This window comes from Sorex araneus, chromosome 2 (assembly GCF_027595985.1).
Source record: "Sorex araneus isolate mSorAra2 chromosome 2, mSorAra2.pri, whole genome shotgun sequence".
In the NCBI taxonomy this organism is placed as follows: Eukaryota; Metazoa; Chordata; class Mammalia; order Eulipotyphla; family Soricidae; genus Sorex; species Sorex araneus.
The window spans coordinates 132,982,798-133,006,939 of record NC_073303.1 but is presented as its reverse complement, the minus strand read 5'-3'; the positions used below and the strand labels follow the sequence as shown (position 1 = coordinate 133,006,939).

At 41.4% G+C, this 24,142-nt stretch overlaps 1 protein-coding gene across 8 annotated transcripts in view; it reads right to left on the bottom strand.

The window, feature by feature from the left end:
• The window catches only part of ZNF148 (zinc finger protein 148), a 137,842-nt gene that overhangs the window by 88,120 nt on the left and 25,580 nt on the right, over positions 1-24,142 (bottom strand). For 4 of the 8 annotated variants that reach the window (XM_055125288.1, XM_055125281.1, XM_055125285.1 and 1 more), the window contains exons 2-4: positions 10,823-10,905; positions 5,087-5,248; positions 2,640-2,778 (exon numbers count right to left, since the gene is read on the bottom strand). The gene's annotated coding sequence lies outside the window, so the exon portion shown is untranslated. The remainder of the gene's footprint in view (positions 1-2,639; positions 2,779-5,086; positions 5,249-10,822; positions 10,906-24,142) is intronic. The other 4 variants (XM_055125282.1, XM_055125286.1, XM_055125283.1 and 1 more) reach the window with 2 other exon arrangements.

Here is a 24,142-nt window from a genome sequence, read left to right as displayed (position 1 = left end):
ATTCCAACCTAATTGCAGTTAAAACAATCATTTCAACTAAATTGTAATGTTGAAAACCTTTGGGGCTGAAGTAATAGCACAATAGGCAGGGCACTTGCCTTGCACGCAGCTGACCCGGGTTCAACCCCGACATCTCCTATGGTTCCCTGAGCCTGTCTGAATAATTCCTGAGTGCATAGCCAAAAGTAACCCTTAAGCACTGTCAGGCACAGCCCAGAAACCAAAATAAAATAAATAAAACCTTGCTGCAGGCTGGTGAGGCACTCAGGGTAAGGCACTGCCGTGCACGCTGCCGACCTGGTCCTATCCCCAGCACAGGGGGTCTCCCGAGCACAGCCGTGTGCGCCCAAGCCCCAAATCACTTAAAATAAAAAATAAATATTAAAACCTTACTGCATCTTAGGATATTGAGGCAAGTGGTTTTAATCAATAAACCATTAAACTAGTCACAAAACTCGAGTTGCCTCCCAGTTTGAAGAGGCATGATTTCTAAATTAGGGTCACAGGCAAAGAGATACTACATATGGAACAATAAAAATAATTTAATGTCTAAACAGACAGAAAGCAAATCTGATAAAACACTAACGTGACAATTAGTTGCCCCTCCACACACAAATGCATTCGCTTATTATCCAATTAAAAAAAAATACCAGGACTATTTCCAGTCCCCTTGAGAGTTGTGATATAGCAGTATCCGTATCGTGGGGATATGAACTGACATAATACACACAACTCTCCTTAAAGGAAAGAAAATTTGCTTTCCTTTTCCTTCTGCTATTGACAAGCCTGATTATAACCATCTTGGAGAACAGAGAACAGTCCAGCAGGAAAGAACATATTCACATCTGAGGCCCAGGATTCAATCTCCTCTTTGGGTCCCAGAGACAGTTCAATGAGCCAGAGTGCAGCTCTGCACGGAGGCGGCCCATGCTCTACCTCCAGCTCCATCAAGCACCAAAGTGAAGCAGACCAAAAGCATAAAACAAAAAGCAAATACTATGAACCACAGAAAATAACAAAAACAGCAGAGAAAAACAAAGAAGAGGCTCAATGGTTCTGTAGAGCTTCTATAAAATCTAAATGGTTTACATGAATTTTTCAGGTAAACAGAAATTCTATATAAGCTAACATCGTAACAGCCAAGTCTATATTTTATCTAATACAATTAAAATAGTTATCGGTGTGATCACCCCTTATAATAATTCAGCAAATATACAATGAGTACAATTGTACAATAACTGCTATACTTTTGTTACATTTTTTAAAGCATGTCCCACATCAAAAAGAACAAAAACAACCAGTGTTGACATGGATGTGGGGGAAACAGAATCCTCATTCACTGCCAGTAGAAATATCAACTGGTTCAACCTTTCTGGAAGACAATACGGACACTCTCAAAATACCAAGAATTGACTTTCCATATGATGCAGCAATTCCACTTTTTGGCAACTACCCCCAAGGGCCCAAAACTGTACTCATAAAACCCATTTGCTCTTCAATATTGCAATATTATGACAACAGCCAAAATACAGAAAGAACCCAAGTGTCCAAAAACTGGATACAGAAACTGTGATATATACACAGTGTAATTAATATTACTTGGCTACGTAAAGAGTAAAATCATTCAATTCGCTGTTCCCTGGATGGATCTGGAGTTCAGAGTCAAAAGGAGAGGGGCAAACACAGAATAATCTCCCTCACATACAGAATCTAAAGAAACCCAGACGAGAGGGGCTAGCGAGAGAGAACAGCAGGCCCTGTGCAAGGTAGGCCACACTGGAAACCCACCATCCCATATGGTGTGAGTTCTAAGAACTGGCCCAGCAGGAAGCCAGGAGCACAGCAGGGTGTGACCAAACAATTAAAAGGAGCAAGGGAGGGTGAGAGTGAGGGAAGGAGGGAACAAGGAAGGGGACATGAGCTTGATCAGGGGCTTGCTCAGGGGCCGGACAGAAGTGGGAGAGAAGGGGTGCAGGGAAGATTCTATGTATTAAGTCCTTTCATAAGTGCTAAAACATTCCAAAAATTTTTAATTAAAATAAATGAAACTTAAAACTCGAAGTCAGGGAGATATCTCTAAAAGCTACAGGCCATACCCTGCAGTTTGCTCCACACACCATGGTTCCCCAGCTCGGTCATGGTGACCCTGGGGGCATCCAAGATGCCTGTAGCAGGCCCCAGGCCTTCTGAGCACTGCTTGGGGAGCACCTCCCCTTTCAAAGAAATTATAGCCAAATACCATGAAAACTGATTAAAAGTCTAACTTTTATCAAGTGAGAAAATACAATTTCCCTGGGAATGCCAGTAAATTTAATCTGAGTATATGTTGATTTCAGGCGGGTGAAAAACGCAATGCTGAAAGGATTAATGAAGAAAATAATTTCCCACTTAAATTTCACTTGAAATTACAAAAGCTACACATTTTTTGGTATACTATGCTAAACAAAACTATATAAAATCAATTTATTGTGTATCGAATTTCTCTTAATACTGCTTTTTAAAAACTCATGCCAAATTTATTTCATATAATTAAAACATGTTTAAAAAGTTAAATTCAACATGACGTTCTAACACTCAAAGAAGGGTTTTATATGTAAAAACATTTATTTATGATTTTAACAAAAAATGATTAAGGTTACCTCAAACTAAGGTCAAACGAAGACTTCAAAGCAGGGCAGGGGAAAGCTCTGGAGTTGGAAAAGTAACCATGGCTGAGTTTCTGCCTGTCACAGGCTTCAGACCCTCACTACCATCTTAATCACTTACGCCATCCAATTCCTATAAAAGGAATATAACAAATAAAATGTATTATTTGAGGTAAAACAAGATGAATAAACATAATATAGTAAAACTGGTAGAATGTTATAAACCCTTGTAAATAATAAGCTATGCCTGAATGACCGATGCAATTACTTGTTTTTAAATCTGAAACCGGAAAAATACAACTGTGCCAAGGAGTAACCGTGAAATAACCCTGACCTTACAAAGAATAATTAGATCTGGAAGTTTACAGCTTCAGATATAAAACATTTAGAAAATTCAAAAGGATAGAAAAGAGACTTACAAGGTCAGAAAAAAGAAAACGAATGTTTGAAAACATTTAATAACATTGCAAATTCTTTGAGGTATAAAGAAACATAATACCAGGCTTCATAAATAACAAATAAAACCAGTCATACACAAAATGGGTAAGATCACAGATATGACATCACACTTAGTACCTAGATAAAGAAATAGTCAATAGGTCTGGTGGGTTTTTTTTTGTTTGTTTATGGTTATCTCTCTGGCCCCACCAATGTTATCTTTCATAAGAAAAGTTGTAAAAAGATGGAAATAATTATAGGAAAAGTGTTCTATACCCAAACATAAAAATGAAGAGTACAAATTATATACATAAAGAGAATTTCCTGACAACATTCTGAGCTGAGCTAAATAAAAAAAGAAACAAGAAGAGAACTAAGAGTTCACATAATTTCCCCGAGCTGGGGAGCCAGCTGGGGTAAAGCTCCGTTCCACAGATGGTCCCTGAGCAGAGCGAGGGTCCTGCAGGCTGGGCCCTTGAGCACCCCCAAGGAGGACCCCCTCAAAGGATGGGCAGAAGAGCTTAGACTCACCCCTCCCCTGGGAGCTTAAGGAGGCGGATGGTACAAGAAACACCCTGCAATCCTATTACTATGGAACAAGTTGTATAGTACAAAGGCAAGAGGTTTTTCTAACCTTGAATAATTCCATAGTAATTCTCCTTTTGAACAACAAAATATATAATACTAATTCATTTTTTTTTTTTGCTTTTTTGGGTCACACCCAGCAATGCACAGGGGTTACTCCTGGCTCTGCACTCAGGAAGGAATCACCCTGGCGATGCTTGCGGGACCATATGGGATGCTGGGAATCGAACCCAGGTCGGCCACGTGCAAGGCAAACGCCCTACCCACTGTGCTATTGCTCCAGTCCCTCTAATTCATTTTTTAAATCCATTTTAATATTGTATCCTGGGGGAGGGGGAGGAGCTTGGGGCCACACCTGGCGGTGCTTAGGGCTTACTCCTGGCTTTGCATTCAAGGATCGCTCCACAGGGGTCTATATGGAATCTAAGGCATCAAACCCAGGTCATTCTTGTAAAAGACAAGTACCCTACTCACTGTACTATCTCTCTGGCCCGGCTTATGAAGCTCACCAATCCCTAGAAATCTTACAATTGAAAATGTTCTAATATTCACAGATACCCCTTACTCTTGATAAAAACTTTCCCCCCAAAAAATGATTTCAGCATGTAAAGAGATATATATGACAAACTTTCAGTATCTATATTGCAAACCACAACGCTCAAAAGGGGTGGAGAGAGAAGAAACGAGAAGACAGAGAGGACAGAGGGGACAGAGAGACAGAGACAGAGAGGTGCCTACCACAGAGCCAGGCAGGCAGGCAGGCAGGGGGGGAAATGTACACTGGGGGAAGGATGGGTGTAGGAACACTGACTGAAACCCGGTCATGAACAACTTTGTAAGGGTCTATCTCACAGTGATTCAGTAAAAAAGGGGAAAAAAGGAAAAATAAGATTGAAATGCTTTCACTGTGTACAAACAATAGTGAAGTGACAGTAACAAAAAAATAGTAAGTAATCTGGACAAGAGGAGAGTCACAATCCAGAGCTGTGCAGTACGGTATCCAAAACACCACGCTTTCATTTCCAACACTAAATAAGATGTGTCCAAAAAAATGAAAACAAGGTCCATATTGATGGCAAACTGCAGTCACTACAAACCATGTCAGAGAACTAAGATAAAAATTTAAGTAAACAAAAATTTAAAAATATTATATACTAAAAGGCATATTTTAACTTTTAATTACAGAAAGTCCACAAATAATATTCTTCATAAAGCTGCGAAAATTATGCCAAGAACACATTTAAATTCTGAATGTACAGAGTACAGTTACTTAAAAAACTGTAAGGACTGGACAGCAGATTAAAGATAGCAGAAGGAAATCGATGAGCTTCAAGAAATGAGCAGAAATGATCCAATCTGAAGAACAGAGAGGAATGAAAGGTCGAAGAAAATTATCAGTGCATTGGAGGTCAACTTACCAACATTCTTGGGGTCCCAGAGAGTGCAGGGAAGGTGCAGGGAAAAAAGTTTAATAAAATCAAAACTCCCCAAATTTTATTTTGTAAAATAAATCAAATCTACAAATCTTACAAGTTCAATGAATCTGAAGTGTGATAAATACGAAGAACATCGGCATAAAACTGAAAAGCAAAAGCAAAGAGAAAAATATCACAAGCAAAAAGAAAGTATTTACTCTGCATGCACTGAGAATCATTAACCCAATTAACTAACAGCTGAGTTTTAATCAGGAACAAAGGCTAGATATATAATAATAAATACATTTTTAAATACTAAAAGGTAAAATATATATTTAATATGCTGAAAGGGGAAAACATCAAGAAGACAGCAACATTATCTTTTAGAAAAAATGGTATAATAGATGGTCTAGGGCAGGGCTGTGGCGTAAGTGTCAGAAGGTAAACTTCCTACGTGGAAGGCCACGTTCAATCAGTGGCATCAAATACCCCTGACCAGTACTACCAAATGTAGATTTCACAATAACCACCAAAGAATAAAAAGCATGATAGACATAAAAGGGCAAATAAAATTTGGGGCCGGAGAGATAGTACAGTGTGTAAGGCACTGGCCTTACACTCAGCCGATCCAGGTTTAGTCCCGTGCATTCCAGCCACACAAAACAGGACAAACAAAAGTGAACAAGGAAAAAAAGAGAAAGAATAACAAGACTATTTTTTTTTTGACAGCAGAAACATCTAACAAGAAAAACAGAAAGGAAAATAAATCTAACTCCAAGGACCAAGGAGATAGGTAAAAGGCTGAAGCAAACATTTAGTATGAAGAAGACCTAGTGTCAGTCCCCTGAGAACTGCAGTCATGACTCCCAAGCAGGAGCTGGGAATGCCTTAAGCACGACCAGTGTGCTCAAAACCCAAAATCAACCAACCAAAATAACCAGAAAGACGAAAAATCTGAAACGAGTCTTATAAAATGAACTCAATTATACTCATCCATTCCCTACCATAACAGAATCAAATCAATTATCAACGATCCTGGAAGCTGGAGGGTCCTCGGTGGAGGGTCCTCCAGGATTACAGACAAAGCCATGTCTCTGATCCTGTCTGGGGCCAGGGCAGGCGATGCAAGGCAAGCAGGAGCTGAGCCCGGCTGCCAGCACCCTGGCCATGGAGCAGGCCTGGGGACCCTGATTCAAGTATCATTAAATCACACAGGTGAAAGAAGAAACTAACAGGAAATCCATAACTGAATGGATTAGCAACAAATTTAAGATAGTTAAATTAGTTCTTATAAGAAACAGATTCTTTTTTTCAACTTTTACTAAGACACCGTGATTCACAGTACGATGGCTCAGAAGGTTCTGAGCGTTTCAGAGCCACCACTAATCATCAGCCTGCCTCCCCACCGCTGTCCCCAGGCCCTCTAGCAACCCCTCCACGAAGCCCAGAGGCCATTCTAGAGGGCTGTCACCACTGGCTATCACTGCCTATTTGGAATCCCTTCACTGACTCAGCAGCCAGGGCGTATGTGCTCAGGATGCAAACCAAGGGCACAGGGAAAGCTAGTCTGGCAAGCCTCCAGGAAAGAAATGAAATCTACATTTAAAGGAGAGTTTCAAATCAGTAATGTAGCCTTCTAAACTAGAAAATAGAAAAAGTGAACCATAAAGCAAGTAGCAAAAGAAAGGAAACCATAAAGATCAGAAATACAAAGGAGAAAATAAAAGGAAAAACTTGATTCTTCTAGAGAGATTTGGCATAATCAACGAACAATTCTTTTTTTAGGTAGAATGGCAAAGGACAAAGAAAAATATACAAATTACAAAAATCAGAACTGACACCATAAAAATTAAAAGCAAATTCATACCACCAAATTAAACCACTTTTATGAAATAGAAAAACTCCTAGAAAGATATCAATTATCAAAACTGAGTCTAGAGAAAATAAATCTAAATATAACAAAATAACTGAATTAGTATTTTAAATCTTCCTATAAAAAAGAAAATGGCATTATTAATAAAATACATAAATCTCTTTTGGTCTGTTGTGGTTTGGAGGACACACCTGGTGGTACTGAGGACTTACTTCCAACTCTGCGCTCAAGGATTACTCCTGGAGAGCTCTGAAGGCTGTATGGGGTGCCAGGAACTGAACTGCTACGTCGAGGCAAGTGCCCTACCTGCTATACCAACATTTTGGCTTCTCCATTAAATATTTAAATAACTATCATCCCTTCACAAACTCCTTCACAAAACAAAGACAGAAGCCACATTTTGCAATTAAATTTATAAATTAAGATATAATTTGAAACCAAAGTCAAAAATATAAAATCTATCCACATATGTATCTCATAAATATATTTTTAGATAGTTAACCGTAAAAACAACAGGCCATGATGTATCTAAGTGGTATGGTGCAGGCACTATATTCACAAAATCTGGGTTCAATTCCCTGGCACCATATACAAAAATGTCACAATAATGAACAATTTTGTAATGCTCTATCTCACGGTAATTCAATTAAAAAAAATTTTAAATGTATGTATGTAAAAAAAGCGTGCGCGTGTGAACACACACACACACACACACACACACACACACAGACCATCTACAAAACACTATCACTGCTAACAAGCAATACTACTGACTGCTTTCCTGCTAAGATCCCAATATCTGTTTTCTATTCAACGCCGTATAAGGGCTCTCACTAGCGATTTAACAACACGGGAAAACAGATCAGATCAGATCAGATAAAGCAAGCAACTAAAAAGCACTAGTATATTACAGCAGAAGAAACAAAACTACTTTTACTTTTTTTAATCTTGCAAAAATTTCCCCCTAATGAATCCATAAAACAGAATTAAGCCATGTCACACAAGATTAGATCAATAAACTTCAATCAATTATACTTCTACAGCAAAATAACAGATTTCACATCTTTTCAAAAATTTGAACGGGCTAGAGAGACCACGTTGGCATTAAGACATGGCTTTACAAGCAGCCAGCTCTGGTTCCATCCCCTGCACCACCAGAAGAAATCCCTGAACAGGGACTGAAGCAATAACACAGCGGGTAGGGCGTTTGCCTTGCACGCGGCCAACCCGGGTTCGATTCCCAGCATCCCATATGGTCCCCTGAGCACCACCAGGGGTGATTCCTGAGTGCAGAGCCAGGAGTGACCCCTGTGCATCGCCAGGTGTGACCCAAAAAAGGGGGGGGGGCTGGAGCAATAGCACAGCGGTAGGGCATTTGCCTTGCACGCAGTCGACCCGGGTTCAATTCCCAGCATCCCATATGGTCCCCTGAGCACCACCAGGAGTAATTCCTGAGTGCAGAGCCAGGAGTAACCCAAAATGAAAAAAAAAAAAGAAAAAAGAAATCCCTGAACAGAGCCAGGTATAAGCCCTGGTATGGCCCCAAAACAAAAACTAAAAATCTGAATTGACTCACATCTTCTACCTTAATCCTTAGCTGTTTCAATTTTTTTCTTTATGTAAATCATTCCCAAGAATTTTAACTTTCTATAATCGCTATAGTTAATATATTGACTAGTATCGATCATTTGTATAAAGCTTTATGTAGAGACCAGAGAGCCACTACAAGGGTTCCAGCCCTTGCCTTGCTTGCAGCTGAGCCCGATTTTAGCCCTAGCATCAGTGGTGCCCCAACTATCACCATGGAAGCCCCCGAGCACCGCTCGAGTCTCCCAAGTGGTTTCCTGCATCTCAGGCCTGGCCCAAGCAGCATCATATCCTCACACTGAGCCACTAGCAGCCTGTCTGCTGAGCTGCCAGAGGGACCTAGGCACCCTGAGCACTTGAGAACCCCTCACGACACCAAAATAGAAACTATCTGTATGTTAAGTTTACAGGCAATTCCTTTGCTAAATCTTACTCTTACAGAGATAGGCAGATGAACAAAACCGAATTCAGAGACAGGTCCTCCAAATCACAGGAATTCGGTGTATGATAAGCAGCATTTCGAGTATGGGCCACATTGAATACGTGCCGGGAAAGAAATGCATCACTGGAATGGGGACAACTGGTTAAAGAGACCAACACTGATCTCTAAATACAGTGCTCAGATCAAATACACTCAAAATACATCAAACTCTTAATAATTTAAGCTATGAAAATAGTTAACCTTGTACTGCTTTTAAGTACAACAGTTTCACAGGATTCAAAACTATCAAATGTGAAGATACAATTTCATGTCACTAAAATAAATTTTTACATGCCATTCAGCAATATTCTGATAGCAAGTCCCCTCACTACTGAAAATTCCATCTTGTTTTGGATGGATGGGGCTGAGGGTCATGACCCACAGTGCTGGGTAGCTGAGTGGACTTCTCCTGGCCCAGTGCTCTGGGGACACGCTTAGCAAAGCCATGCAGGAGACCATGCAGGCCAGGAATCGAACCCAAAGCTCCCATATGCCGGCATGCACGCCAGCAGGTCGAGCTGCCTCCCAGGCCCTGGCGAAGAGCTCTAAAACTGGCACAGAACTCGCCCATCTCCAGCAAAAAAGGAAAAGGCCACTAATTTAAAAACTTTAATTCTATAAGGCAAAAGCCAAGAACAAAAGTAAATTAAAACTGAGTGATAATAACTGGCCTAACAACGACACGAATGTGTTCAATCTACTATAGTGAAACTTACGGAGGAAAATACGCAAATTCATGCTAACAAAATCTTGAACACTAAACAGAAAACTAACAATAAAGCTGACAAGAGTTAGTGGTATCAAAGAAATAAAGAGACTACCATTTTCCTAGCCAAATGACATGGGGTAATCCTTTATAAAATTCACCCACAAAACTACTTAGTGTACATAACATTGTCATATAAATCCTTCCCTAGAACTTTTTATGCATATTTACTTTTAAATATGTGCAAAGACAAACTAAAGAACATTCCACTAAACTACCATTTACAACAGCACCAAAATTGCTAAATATCCATAGTTTACAAAATACCTAATATCACATTCAAATGTTGGATATATAAGCCAATAGTAAAAGAAATGCTCCATTTTACTCAATGGATATCATTTATTATAAAATATGAAATGAGGACAAAGCAAAGAACAAAGTTAACAATAAAAGAGACAGAACGGTAAACAAATTAGTGTGATCTCATTTGTATCAAGCATATAAACACATAAGCAAAGGTTTGCACACACACATATGTCTGGAAGAATAAACATTCACACACTAGTGTTAATAGTAAGTGAGAATGGGCATTTTTAAATGACCATTTAAAAAAGTCCTTTTTAAAACTGAATAAAATTTTCTACTGATTAAGTGTTTTTGTACCTCTTATAAGAAGTTTGACTAAGGAGTGAGAAATGCTAAACATGAAAATCACCAGCAAATACGGGGAAAAAAAGAAGAAAATCTTAAAATATGGCCAATAAAATTTCTAGTATTTTCACCTGTTCATTTCAGAATCCTCAAAATTAACAAGGAACTTGAGGAAATTTATGTTCATTAATAATTGTATAAGACTACCACTAGCAGAAATGTAAATATTCTAAGAACTGTTAAGTATATAATTTTCTTTTACATTGAAGGGTAAAAGTACAAGTTTAAAATATGCACCAACAAAAAAATCAAGACAGAAGAGGATCATCATCTGTTTTCCTAAAGCAAGGGAACTAAAATAGAAAAATGACCATTGGTAAATGGCAAGCACTACCGAAGAAGTAAAATTTAAGACTGCTTAATACAATTTTGGATTACCTCCATATAATATGTCAGACAAATGTCCATCCCGACAGATCATGTGGCTGAATTTCGAAATAACTTATTTCTCTTCTTCCACCCTACAAAAAAAAAAAAAAAAAGAAATACAAATTAATCCCAAAAGATTCAAGATTAGACATAACTTTAAAATCAGGTAATGTAAGTTTTCTAAATGTACTAAATCCAACCAATATTTTTCCATAGATGACACTGCTTAATTAAGATTAGCAACACATAACAACTAGTACAACTGTAAAGCCCCCATTAAGTGCTAAATTATCACAAAATAAAAAATGATCCAGGGCTCAGGAAACTGAGGCCAGTGGGTTGCTAAGCATCACCATCCTGCCCCTCAGTCGGGGTCCCCCCCCCACTCAAAGACGTGAGGCCGTACATTCTTCACCTCTCTGTAACTCTGAAAATACAAAGAACCTTAACATCAGTCACCAAACCACACACACACACACACACACACACACACACACACACACACGAAACAACTCCAGACTGAAAAGCAACACAGAATCCCATCCCAGTAGGCTTACTGAGTGACATTGGTAGCCTAGAAGACTCAACCAGAAATAATGAACTGGAATCAAAAAAAGTTTTAGAACATCAGTGATACCAGGAGTAGGTTCTTTCAAAAAATAAAAGATCGATAAACGCCTAGCAATACAGAGAAAGAACCTTAATAAACCAAATCAGAAATGAAACAGGAGACATCATAACAGACACCACAGAAATTCAAAGGATCATCAGAGATTACTTTGAAAAACTTTATGCCATGAAATGAGAAAACCTAGAAGAAATAGATAAACTTCTGGACTCCAATAACTTCCCAAGGCTGAACCAAGAACCTAAGAGACCTATCACTACAGAGAAAACTGAAATGGTAATCAAAAATTTTCCCAAAAACAAAAGCCTAGGCCCAGATGGATTCACTAGTGAATTCTTTCAAACCTTTGGAGAGGACCTACTGTCAATCCTTCTCAGGCTCTTTCAGGACCTGAAGAAACAGAAACATCACCCTGATACAAAAAGCAGACAGAGATACAACCAAAAAAGAGACCCACAGGCCAATATCCTTATGAACACAAATGCAAAGATCCTCCACAAAATACAAGCACACAGGATCCAACAATTCATCAAAAAGATGACCATGACAAGTAGGATTTGTCTGGAGGATTTGTCTGGAGGATTTGTCTGGAGTCCCTCTGTGCTGAAGGAAAGCCACAGCCACACCCACGCCCACAGCACTGCTCCACAACTAATCTCTGCAGTGACACTGAACTCACAACTCCACGTCCACTGGTCTCTAGGCTGAGAAATCTGGGGCTCTCTTGGTATGGAGGTGGACAGCCTTCCTCCATCCCCCCCAACCGCCAGAAGCCCCAGCAACCACACCCACATCAGAGAGCCACTGCCATGCAGAAGACAGCCCCGCTTTCCAGGCTCACGACTTACCTCAGAAAGAGGCAAGCCAAGCAGCCGACCTCACTGATATAGCTTGACAAATCCCAAAGTTCCTGCAGTGCACAGCTGCACAACACAACGCCTCCAAACTCCATCATCCCGCCAGCCCAGCAGGAGCACGCCAAATTAAGGCGGGAAAGCAGCACAGAAGCCAACCAAGCTCAGAAAGCAAAACCAAGAACACAGAAGGCTCGACTACCAACAAACCGAAGACAAGGACTTTAATAGGCCCATTGTGAGACATAACAATTTTCCAAACTTTCTTCTACTTTTTTGGTATTTCATTGTAACAAGCATATAAAACAAATTATTTTGTGCCTGCTTAGGGGGCAGGGCTGGGGGTAGGTGGGAAACTGGGGGCAATGATGGAGGAAGGTCACTCACTCTAGTGCGGTTGGTGTAGAACATTGAATATCTGAATATGAATAACTTTGTAAACCACAGTACTTAAAGCTTTGTAAAACAAAGAGAAAAACCGAAAATAATCGAGTATGTTAATCCAAGTTTCAGTTATATAATCTTATCAAGAAATTACAAATACAGCCCGGCAATTCAATGCTTTCTAGTCCAAAAGCAAGTGAAACAATCTATTTTGAAATAATTTACTTCTACTAAGCTTTTTTGAACCCAAGTTCAAAGCACCACCATTCTTCTCAATTATGCCAAACTACCTTTAAATATCCAGTACTATAGCAATAGTACAAAAGAGACGAAGAGTCACAGAAGTACATTTATGTACACACAAAAACGAGTAAAATAAAATTTTCTGTACCATACTATTCTGTTACTGTTTTCAAAACTAGAATTTCTAGAAAGAATGCTGAAAAGGTATGGCAGAGTTCATACTAGAAGCAAAACGATCTTGAAATTATAGGTCTTAGATGATAAGTTTTTTTAGAAGTCAGTTGGGTATTGGTAGTTCACAACCAGGACACTTGTGTATGTCTTCACATGTGGTAATACATACTGTCACTGTCATCCCATTGCTCATCGATTTGTTCGAGCGGGCACCAGTAATGCCTCTCATTGAGAGACTTATTGTTACTGTTTTTGGCATATCCAATACACACGGGTAGCTTGCCAGGCTCTGCCGAGCGGGCTCGATACTCTCGGTAGCTTGCCGGGCTCTCCGAGAGGGGCGGAGGAATCGAACTCGGGTCGGCTGCGTGAAAGGCAGAAGCCCAACCGCTGTGCTACAAAACAGATAAAATACAATTCTACAAGAGGAAAAAAACAGGTAATACATACAGACTGGACAAATTGTTTTTAAAGTGCAATTTTCTGTTGCAAACATTTTCACCAAAGTCACTGAATCACTTTTTATTGAAACCCTAATTAAGGCTGTCATACAAATGTACCTAAATGTTAAAAGGAAAAGGGAAAAAAATGAAGCGTGAAAGAAACGCCTCGCCCCCCCACACCCCAAAGTCTAAAATTCATACACAAGAATTTTGGAATACTTATTCCACCACCTTTTCTGTTCCATGGACATACAACGGTTTGCCTAGCAGTATTCCTAGGATTCTGCAGGTATTAACTCAATCCAAACAAGAAAACTAAAGGGTAAAGAACTTCCTGAAGGGTTTTTACAAGTCTATAAGCTGCAGAAACCAAGAACTCACAGTCTACTTGCTGCCCAGCTGGTCACCCGAAGCACCTGTGCATGTCAGTCTGCTGCCCCCACCCTCCCTCCCTGACCCCGTCTCTCGAAGCTGTGGAGCCTGTGCTTGACTTCTCCCAGGCCTGACAGCTGTTTCCTATCTGTTTTGAACTCTGCTCAGTCATCTTGTTCTTGACTTTTCTGCCACACCCTTTAAAATTATGGCCTAATCTGATACATGTTTAATCCTTTTCTAATCCACTATATACTATGCATAAAATTCATAAGTTCGGGGACTAGGGCGATAGCATGGCAAGTTGGGCTTCAGCCGCGCACACAGCCTACAGAGATTCAATCCCTTGCACTCCTTACGATCCCCAAGCGCTGCCAGGAATAATTCTGAGCAGACAGCCCAAAGTAACCCCTGAGCATCACCAAGCATGGCCCAAAAATCAAAAAAATAAACACTATGTTAAAAAAATACTTAGGTTTCTTATTTACAGTTTACATATATTTCAGGGCTGGAGCGATAGCCCAGTGGGTAGGACGTTTGCCTTCCACGCAGCCGACCTGGGTTCGATTCCTCCACCCCTCTCAAAGAGCCCGGCAAGTTACTGAGAGTATCTCGCCCACACAGCAGAGCCTGGCAAGCTACCCATGGCATATTCGATATGCCAAAAACAGTAACAACAAGACTCACAATGGAGACATTATTGGTGCCCGCTTGAGCAAATCGATGAGCAACTAGATGACAATGATACAGTGACATATTTAAATGTCTTAAGTTTCTTTTTCTCAAAACATATACTTCTCCAATGCTGAAATCTGTCTTGGTTTACTCCCTGCTACCTCAAGTGTCAGACTTCTTAGTCAAGACCCTAAATGAAGGGTTTGAGGCTATTTGTGTTCCTGGAGCGAGCAGATGCCACTGGGCTACACTAGCATGCGCCAGGGACGAATGGAGACGTTACTGGTGCCTGCTTGAACAAATCAATGAACTACAAGTGATGAAGCAGTGCCATGACAGAAACCTACTCATTTTTTTATTTGAAGCACCATCAATTACAAAGCTACAAAGAGTTTTGAGTTTCAGGTGTCTGGAGCATCCCCCAGGCCCTCTGTGGCAGGCGCTGCTCCTTCCTAACTCATCCAGCCCCTGCCCCTGCAGCAAGCTTCCAACTGAGACCACTTCTCCTGCTCTTCATTTCCATCACCCTGAGGGATTCTGTATTCCCCAACAAAGTTTCTTTCCATCCCACATATGACAGATCATTCTGAGTCTGCTCCTCCACCTGACTGGTTTTGTTCAACATGATACCCTCTAGACCCATCTAGCTCTGCAGCAAACTGCTGGGCATCTCTCTTCCCAGCAGTGTCTAGGTATGGATGTACTACAGCTATTTTGTCCAGTCATCTGTCCGTGGGCATTTAGGCTGTTTCCATTTGTGGCCACTATGCAGTGCTGCAGTGGATATATGCGTGCACACGCCTTTTCTGCGCTGTGCCCTGGGCCCTTGGACTACATGCTCATGAGTGGAGCTGCTGGGTCATATGGAAGCTTAACTCCTACTAAATTTTTGAGGAAGGTCCATATTGTATTCCGAAAGGCTGTCACCAGTCAACATTCTCTCTCAGCAGCAATGAATGAGGGTCCTTTTTCCCCACATCATCCTCACCAACATGGGTTGATTTTGTCCTTTTAATGAGTGCCATCCACCACACAAGCTCATTAACAGCCATGACCCAGAGATTCACAAACAAATTTCAGAAGAGAGCCACAAGCCGCTGAGATGCCTCCAGACCCCACGCCAGGCTGAGCATCTGGAGCATCACGGAAGGGGCCAGTGAGCTCACCACCCACCCAGACAGAGCCCTGGCAGTCAAACCCTCCAGAACCCAATCACTGCCATGCTCATAGCCAATCTCCACATGCTTGGGACAAGCCTTAAGCATGAGAATGAATGTGCTTTTCTGAAAAGCCCAGGGATGCTGGGTTTGTGACCACAATCAGGCTCTGAGAGTCAGGAATGGGCAACCTCCTTCTCCCCATTCTTCTCGGAGCCTGGCAATAATACCCACTTTAAAGTCATGAACGACCGTGACTCAGAAGAGAGCCACAGCTGCAGAGATGCCTCCAGACCCCAAAGTCACCATCCAGCTCTATCACCCTAGCTAAAATTTTAGAATTCCTGGAAGTGCATAGTCACATTTGCGGCTGCGCAGCATCTCGTTCTCTAAGCCTCTGAGGTAGCAGGAGCAGTACACTGTATTTGATGGGGAGCAAATTAGAAGGCTCGATCCAAAAAAAAAGTATAGCACACAAGACTCAACCTGTAACAACATGTTAACAACCTCTTATACAAGGTCTTAATGTTTCCACGGTGAGATACAACAATCTTCACACTTTCCTCTAAGGAAATGTTTATGGATCAATTTTAGCAGAATATTCAGTAATAGCAAAACAAGATAAATTATATAGGATCTGCCTTTGGGGCAGGTTTGGGTGGTGGTGGTGGTGGGGAAAATTGGAAATATTAGTGCTGGGAAGATGTAATGGTGTGGAATTGGTGGTGGAATATTGAACACTGTGAACAACTTTATAAAAAATTAAAAATATTTTAAAATAAATTAATGAGTGCCAGTCTCTGTAGTGAAAGGTGACATGTCACTGCCGTTCTGATTTGCATTTCCCGGATGATTAGTAATATAGAGCACTTTTCCCCTCTGCTTTCTGGCCATTTGTATCTCTTCTTTGAAAAAGTTTCTGTTCATTTCTTCTCCCCATTTTTTCATGGGGTTGAATTCTTTTCTTTTCTTTTCTTATAGATTTCAGTTCGACCACTGCTTTATGTATCTTTATGAATTTTTGTCAGATGAGCAGTGGGCAAATAATTTCTCCCAGTCTGTGGCTATCTTTGTACTCTTGTCATTGTTTCAAGATGCAGAAGCTTCTTAGTTTAATGTCATCCCATTTGTTTATCATTGCTTCTACTTGCTAGGTCAGTGGCATTTCATCCTTAAATCTTTAAGCCTCAGCTTCCATGTCGTGGAGAGTTCTACCTATACTTTCCCCTATGTAGTTTATGAATTCAGGTGTGATATCAAGGTCTTTAATCCATTTTAACTTGGTATTTTAACTTGTGCATGGTATTAGAAAGAGGTCTGAGTTCATTTTCTTGCATGTGGTGAACCAGTTTTCCCAGCACCACTTGTTGAAGAAGCTTTTCTTGCTCCACTTCTTATTTTTTGCTTCTTTGTTGAAGATTAACTGATCATATACCTGAAGGTCTGTCTCTGGGTTTTCTATGGTAGCCCACTGATTAGAGAGCCTGTCCTTATTCCAGCACCACAGTTTTAATTTCTACCACTTTGTAGTATGGTTTGATGCTTCCCATCCTCTTTGTCTCAAGGACTGCTTTAGCAATTTGGACTGGGGAGGGGAGGATTGTTCCTTGTAACAATTAAATAAAGCTGAGTGCTGGAGAAAGTACAGCAGAAAGGGTGCTTGCCTTGCATGCAGCCGGTTTGGGTTCAATCCCCAGCAGTCCATATGATCCCCTAAGCCCCACCAGTAGTGATCCTTAAGCACAGAGCCAGGAGTAAGCCCTGAAGACCATCAGGGTGACCCAAAAACCAAATAAAGTTGAGATTTAAAAAAAAAGAAAAAAAAACAGGCTCCAGAAGATTAACCACCATAAGAACTCTCTCTCTTTCTCTCATTTAACACCCTGATCAACCCAATTATAGAATCATGAGAAATAAGACTAAGGCACCTCAGGAAGTGCCATCCCCCTATGGAAAGCAGAATCGGGTATTTATGATCAGCCATCAACCATTTCTGGGTCACATTCAGGGTGCGTAGGGTAGCCATTCAGGGTCAGGGGCCAGCCTGACCCCACTGCAGCCCGCTGGGCTGCTCCATGTCACTTCCAACCCAGGAAGATTTTAACAGAACCTTGAAATATTCCCTAAAAATATCTTGAAGAGTATAACAAGAGACACAGGTTACTAGCAAATCTACTGTAAACTCCACATTTCCGAGCCAAGTATTTAGCTCAGTGGCAGAGCACACAGTGGGAGAGCTCTGGGTTTGATCATTGGCACCAAATTTTTATTATTTTAATATACCCATCATACTTCAAAATATGGGGGCCAAAATGAAGCACTGCTGGGTGCCTGGAGAAGACTGGGGCGAGACATGCTCCCTGACCTCTGTATTATGGCTCTCTAGCTCCACCACGATTAATTTCATAAGCCTCATATTTAAACGTCACTGAAATATACATGCTAAAAAAATTCAACTGCTTCTCTACCCATAATCACTGTCCATAAAAATGGCTAATGTTCTTGAACATAAGTGAAGGGGACCAGGCAATGCTCAAAGGGTTAGATCTAGTCACGCTTTGCATGTGGAAGCCCCAGGCTCAATCCCTGGCACCATGTGGTCCCCAAGCACCAGGCTGGAGTGATCCCGCTGTAGCACCAGTTGTGGTCCAAAACCGCCACCCTGAAGAAAATATGCTTCAAATCCTTTATCTCTTTCAGGGAGTAAGGCATATGCACACATGTGCACGTGCATGCAGACCACCCTGGTTCCACCTGTGCTACAAAGCCAGAGTTCCTGAGCACTGACAAGTGTGCCCCCTCCCCAAAAAAAGAAAATCAAAACGAAATAAATCCTTTATCATTTTTCAACCAGATCATAAAGTAATTAGTAGAGTTGTACTTTTACATTAGTTAAAAAAAAAATGCTTGTTCCAGGAAAGATATTTCCATGAACAGTTAGAAAAAGTAACAAAGATCCATGTGTTCTGTTATCTTGCCTTGAAAATTAGTTAATAGATATATCTAAATAATCATCTTACAGGAATACTTTTCATGACCAAATCTCTCTCAACTAGGAGTAAGAGTCCAACCATCCAAGAAAATAAACCTATTGCAACTTTTACAATTCTACTCTCACCAAAATCTTACAAACTCACAACTACTACAGTGAGAATTAACCGAAGTAAATTTAAAAGCCACCAAATGGAGATTTTACACCCACTCTTGATCTGGTCTCCTAACCAGTAAACATGGCAAATAATTTGCCATGTTACATTAGAAAACAAGCAAGTATGCGTTTTTATAAACGCCTTAGACTATAAAGGGATAAAGAGACACAACTATCCTCTAGGGCTAAGCCGTGGGCCAGAGCAATGGTACAGGAGACAGGGTGCTCACCTCACAAATGGCTAACCCAGGTTCAATCCCCAGCACTGCGTGTAGTCCCTGGAACCCCACCAGAAGTAAATCCTGAGTGCAGAGCAAGAAGTAAATCCTGAGCAAGGCCAACTTTGGTCCCAAACCAACCAAAACACCCAAATCACCTACTTAGGGAAGCTGCTGCCCCAAAACTAACCCCCTCACAGGTGGGAAAATAAACTACTAAATAAATATAATAGCCCATCCTCAACTTCTAACAGAAATATCTTACGCCACAAAAAGCTGCTTTATTTTCAAGAGTTTCCACTGGCTAACAGTCATATTTTGCACTCTTGATAACCAAGATCACTTCGGCAAATTTTCAAGTGATCTCCTCAAAAGCAAAAAACCTCTGATTCATTCAGCTTCCCAGGTGCTTCACATGTCATTTTTTTATGACCCCCTCCAATTGCTACACCTGGAGATATATTTTTGTCCCCATTCTAAACCTACTTGTTAAGGTAAGGACTTTGTCAGAATCCTTTGCCTCCTAATAATTATAAGCCTATCCAAACACAGATAGCACTTCAGGAAAGTTAAAATAGATTTAGCTACTCTTAGCAATATTCTGGGAGTCAGAAATGTAAACTCTGTGGAAAAGGCACGCTAAAATATTATTAAAAATCAAAGATAACAAGAGGTAGCTAGATCTACTATTTCTAATATAAAATATAAATAATCTCACTTTAAAACCTCCAAGTTGCCCATAAGTAGTCAATTAATTTTCTGACAGGTTTCTTAACACACAACAAAGAAATAATTTTTAATCTGTGTTGCCATCAGTTCAGAGAAACCTCAAGAAGTGACTGCAAAAAATCCACATGAGCTCTCCAATATTGTAGAACACTTAACTATAGAATAACTATTAAGTATGAATATTCATGAAATGTTTGTAAAATAATATTTTGGTTTTAAAATGGAAGTTGATCCAGTGAGTTAACTAACTCATTTCAACACTCTAGTTTAGACTAACAGAGAATGGACATCTTATTTGGAGTTCATGTATTCAAAACCTACAGAATATAACAGGGTGGGACGGGGCAGGGGGCAGAGATGCCAAGGGACCCTGAGCCACTTCTGGCAAGACCAAACGGCGGTTGAGTTGCCATCCAGCACCAAGGCCCAGCCCATCACTGCTGGAGGTCACCAAAGGCATACCCCACTGTGCTTAGGGCCACGGCTGGGGGACCAAGGCACACCAGGGAGCAATCTCAGTCTCAATCATGCAAGGCATGTACCCAGCCAGCTCCCCAGCCTGAGACATCATATTTTACCTCCTCTTTAAAACCCATGTATTAGAAACACATTAAACTATCTATATAACAAAAACAAACCTAAGGTAAGGCCAAGTTCAACCCCTGGAACTACATATGGTCCCCCGAGCCGTACCAGGGCCCTGAGCAAGGGTGGTGTGGTGAGCGTTCTCTTTCTTTCTCTCCTCTCCTCCCTCTTTCACCTCTCTCTCAACCAGTCTGGGAGCTCAGACAACAGAAACCAAAGTCCCCACACACTCAAGAAGAAAGGGCCAGCCACACTAGCATTTCCTGACCACCATTTCACAGCAGGCAAACCAGATAGTTACATTCTTCCCCAAAGGAAATAAGAAACCCTCTGCAATAATATCAGGTTAATTATGGAAGGCCAGTCAAGTATTTAAAAAAAAAAAAAGCAGGGAAAACAGCTCTTCCCTCCCCATCTGGCTAGAAACTTGAGTTTGCCACTCAGATAAAGAATCATGTAGGCAAAAAGCAGACAAGCACCAGAGACTCCGGCTAGGCCAAGACTCTCCTCAGAGATATGGAGCTGGAAAATGGGGCTGAGGGAAGGCCAAGAAGAAAATGTCACCAAGATCAGCCCAGCCGAGAACATTCCTCCTGCTCCCTCAGGCAGCCCCGGCCAGGACCTGGGAGTACTGGCAGAATCAGATAAAGCAAGCCACCCACAAGGGCTCTGAAAACTAAACTGCCAACCAGAACTGCAGCCCACAGAGCTGGGTGGAGACTCTGTATGCTGAATCTAAATAGGGTGCCGGCCTGCTAGAAGAAATATTTACACAGGGCCCTCAGCCTCAGAGCAGACTAGATGAAACAGAAATAATCCCAGAAAAATCTCAGCATGAATGAGGCAAGGGAAGCGACGAAGGCCAACAAAGACACGAATCAGACGCTGAAATTATTTGAGAAGGATGCTAAAGCAACCATAACAAAAACGTTTCAGCACAGGGCTCCAGAGATTGTACAGCAAGTAAGGTCTTGCACCGGGCCAAACAGGGCTCTATCCCCAGCATCCAATATAGTCCCCCAAGCACCACCAGGAGTGACTCCTGAATGCAGAACCAGGAGAAACCTTTGAGGTGTGGCCTCAAAACAAACAAAAAAGTTTCAGCAATCAATTATAAATCTTCCTAAAACAAGTAAAAATATGAAAGCTCAGCAAAGAAACAGAAGATATAAAAGGAAACAAAAGGACATTATAGAACTTTAAAAATGCAGTAACAACCATTTTAAAGTCAGTGGATAATAAGAAGCTTGATACAACCACAAATATAATAGGGAGGAGAATCAAACTGAGGATAGAAATACAGAATTCACCCAATCTGCACTACAGGGAAAAAGAAAAAAAGTAAACAGTCTTGGAGCTTCAGAGGGCTAGAAAGAACCCTTTCCTTGAGGAAGACCCAGGCACTACAGGGCCCCCCTGACCACCACCACGGGAACAGCCCCTGCCCCCACCAGCACCACGGGATGTGACTTGAAAACAATAAAAACAAACCACTTTGGTTTGTTTGGGGAGGAACAATTTGGGGAACTCTGGGATAATGAAAAAATCCAACATTCATTCATTGCACTGGAGATCCCGAAAGAAACGAAAAAGTTGAACAGCATCTGAAGAAATGAGGGCTGACAAGTTCTCAGTGCAGCAAATACAGGCACAGGGATCCACAGATGGTGCTGCCGGTGCTTCCGCCAGAATGGGAGCCAACAGAGACTAGCATGGCCCCTGCACCCAAATTCACCAGGCATTCCAATTTTTAAAAAAAGCTTCAGCACACCGAGTGAAATCTCAAAGAAATTCACACCAAAGCACATAATTAAATGTCTTGTTTGGGGCCCTGCCTGGCCATGCCTGACCGTGCCCGGGGCGTACTTCTGGTTCTGAGCTCAAAGACCATTCCTGATTCAGTGAGGGGAACCACACAGGGTACAGGGGACTGAATCTGGATCGCTGCGCAAGGCCAACACTCCACCCACTGTACTATACTATCTCTCCAGCCAACTTTTCTTTTTTAAAACAAAAGAAAAAGCTTTGAAAGTGACAGAAATGACACCTAACCATTACTGAACAACAGTTCAAAGACACCATTAGTCACCTAAAACCAGCAAGAGTGACAAAGAGTAGCACGGGCCACAGCCCAATGACCCCATGGCAGGTCTGACTAGCTGTTGAGCTGGGCACCCGAGAGCCAGTGCCAGACCCACCTTTGCCAGCCAGCTGGCAAGCTCTTCAGGGTTGCAATGGCCTGGTCCTAAGGGCACACTGAAAACGAAGGTACAAGCAATAAGCTGGGGTCCTCTGCCGACTGACACCATCCAGCTGAGGACGCGCCAGGGCCTCGCCAACACTGCCCAACAGTCTCGCGTAGCTTCAGCAGGGCCCCTGTACGCAGTGCTGCTGTGGTTCCCGCGCTGGGACGATGCCAGCAGCGCAAGGGGCTTACTTTTCATTTTCATTCTCATGAGTGGACAAAGGGGCTAGGCCCCATCCGCAGTGAAAAAACAGGCTAGGTGGCTCGCCACGCTGTCACAGGCAAAGTAATCCTGAGCAAGGTGCCTCAATAAGTCACATGACCTCCGGAAAGTCACTCATTTCTTGACTTAGTATCCAGGGAAGCAGTGAAAGTATGCAGATTTACCAATCTGAGAAAGCCCATAGCAGAATGTTAAGAAAATAAATGTGGGGTCAGAGAGATAGTCCAGCAGGTTCAGTGCTTGCCTTGCACGGCTGGTTCTGGGTCGATCTCTAAGCTACACAGTCCTGAGCCCCACCAAGAGTGCTCCCTGAGCACTGTTGCTGAGTGTGGCTCCAAATCAAAAATATTAATTATCTGTATATTTAACTGCACTGAAATTCAGAATTTAGCCAAATGTGGCATGAAGGTGGCATCCATGAGCATGTTTAGAGCTTACTCCTGCTGGCTAGCTCAAAATGTCTACAAATGACTCCATTTCCTGCAGATTTAAATAAAGGCCTTTCCCCCCCACCACCCATTTTCTTTTTAAAATAGCAAAGTACTTTTCAGGAGGAGGAAGGAGGGGAGGGGGCACTGCTAACCAAGAAGTCAATACCCAGTGAAAAATAATCTACCAACACGCCTTCATCTATTTGAAATACTACACAGAATACCACACAGTGGGCTAAACAACAGTTATAATTACTTATAAACAAGTTATCTACTTCTCACAGCTCTATAGGCTGGAAACCCAACATCAGGTAAAGGACTTTTCCCCAATGACAGACTTCCCTTTGTACTCTCCACTTCTGTGACAGCACTAAGTCTTTTCTTTAGGATTCCTCCCACCCCATGACTTCCCAAAAGCCCCAACTCCCAAGACAGTGGACATTACTATTTCAACAAAAGAATTTTAGGGAAATACATTCAGACCAAAGCAAGGAATAAAGGGGAATTTTAAAAAACACATTCTCACAGATAAACCAGTAATATATCACGACAGCTCTACTCAGTTTGCCTCAAGAAACTCTTCCATATAGGAAGAACAGAAATATCTAGATATACTGGGGCCAGAGCATATGCTTTGCATTCAGAAGCATTACTAGGAGTGAACCCCCAACCACCAGTAGTCCCTGAATACAGCCAGACTTGGCCCAAAATACAAAAGGGAAAAATATACAGACATTTTCCCCAAGATTAGTTTTATAAATTACACTTGATTAAAACAAAAATTATGATATACTGGACTAGGGTATTGCCTTGCAAGCAT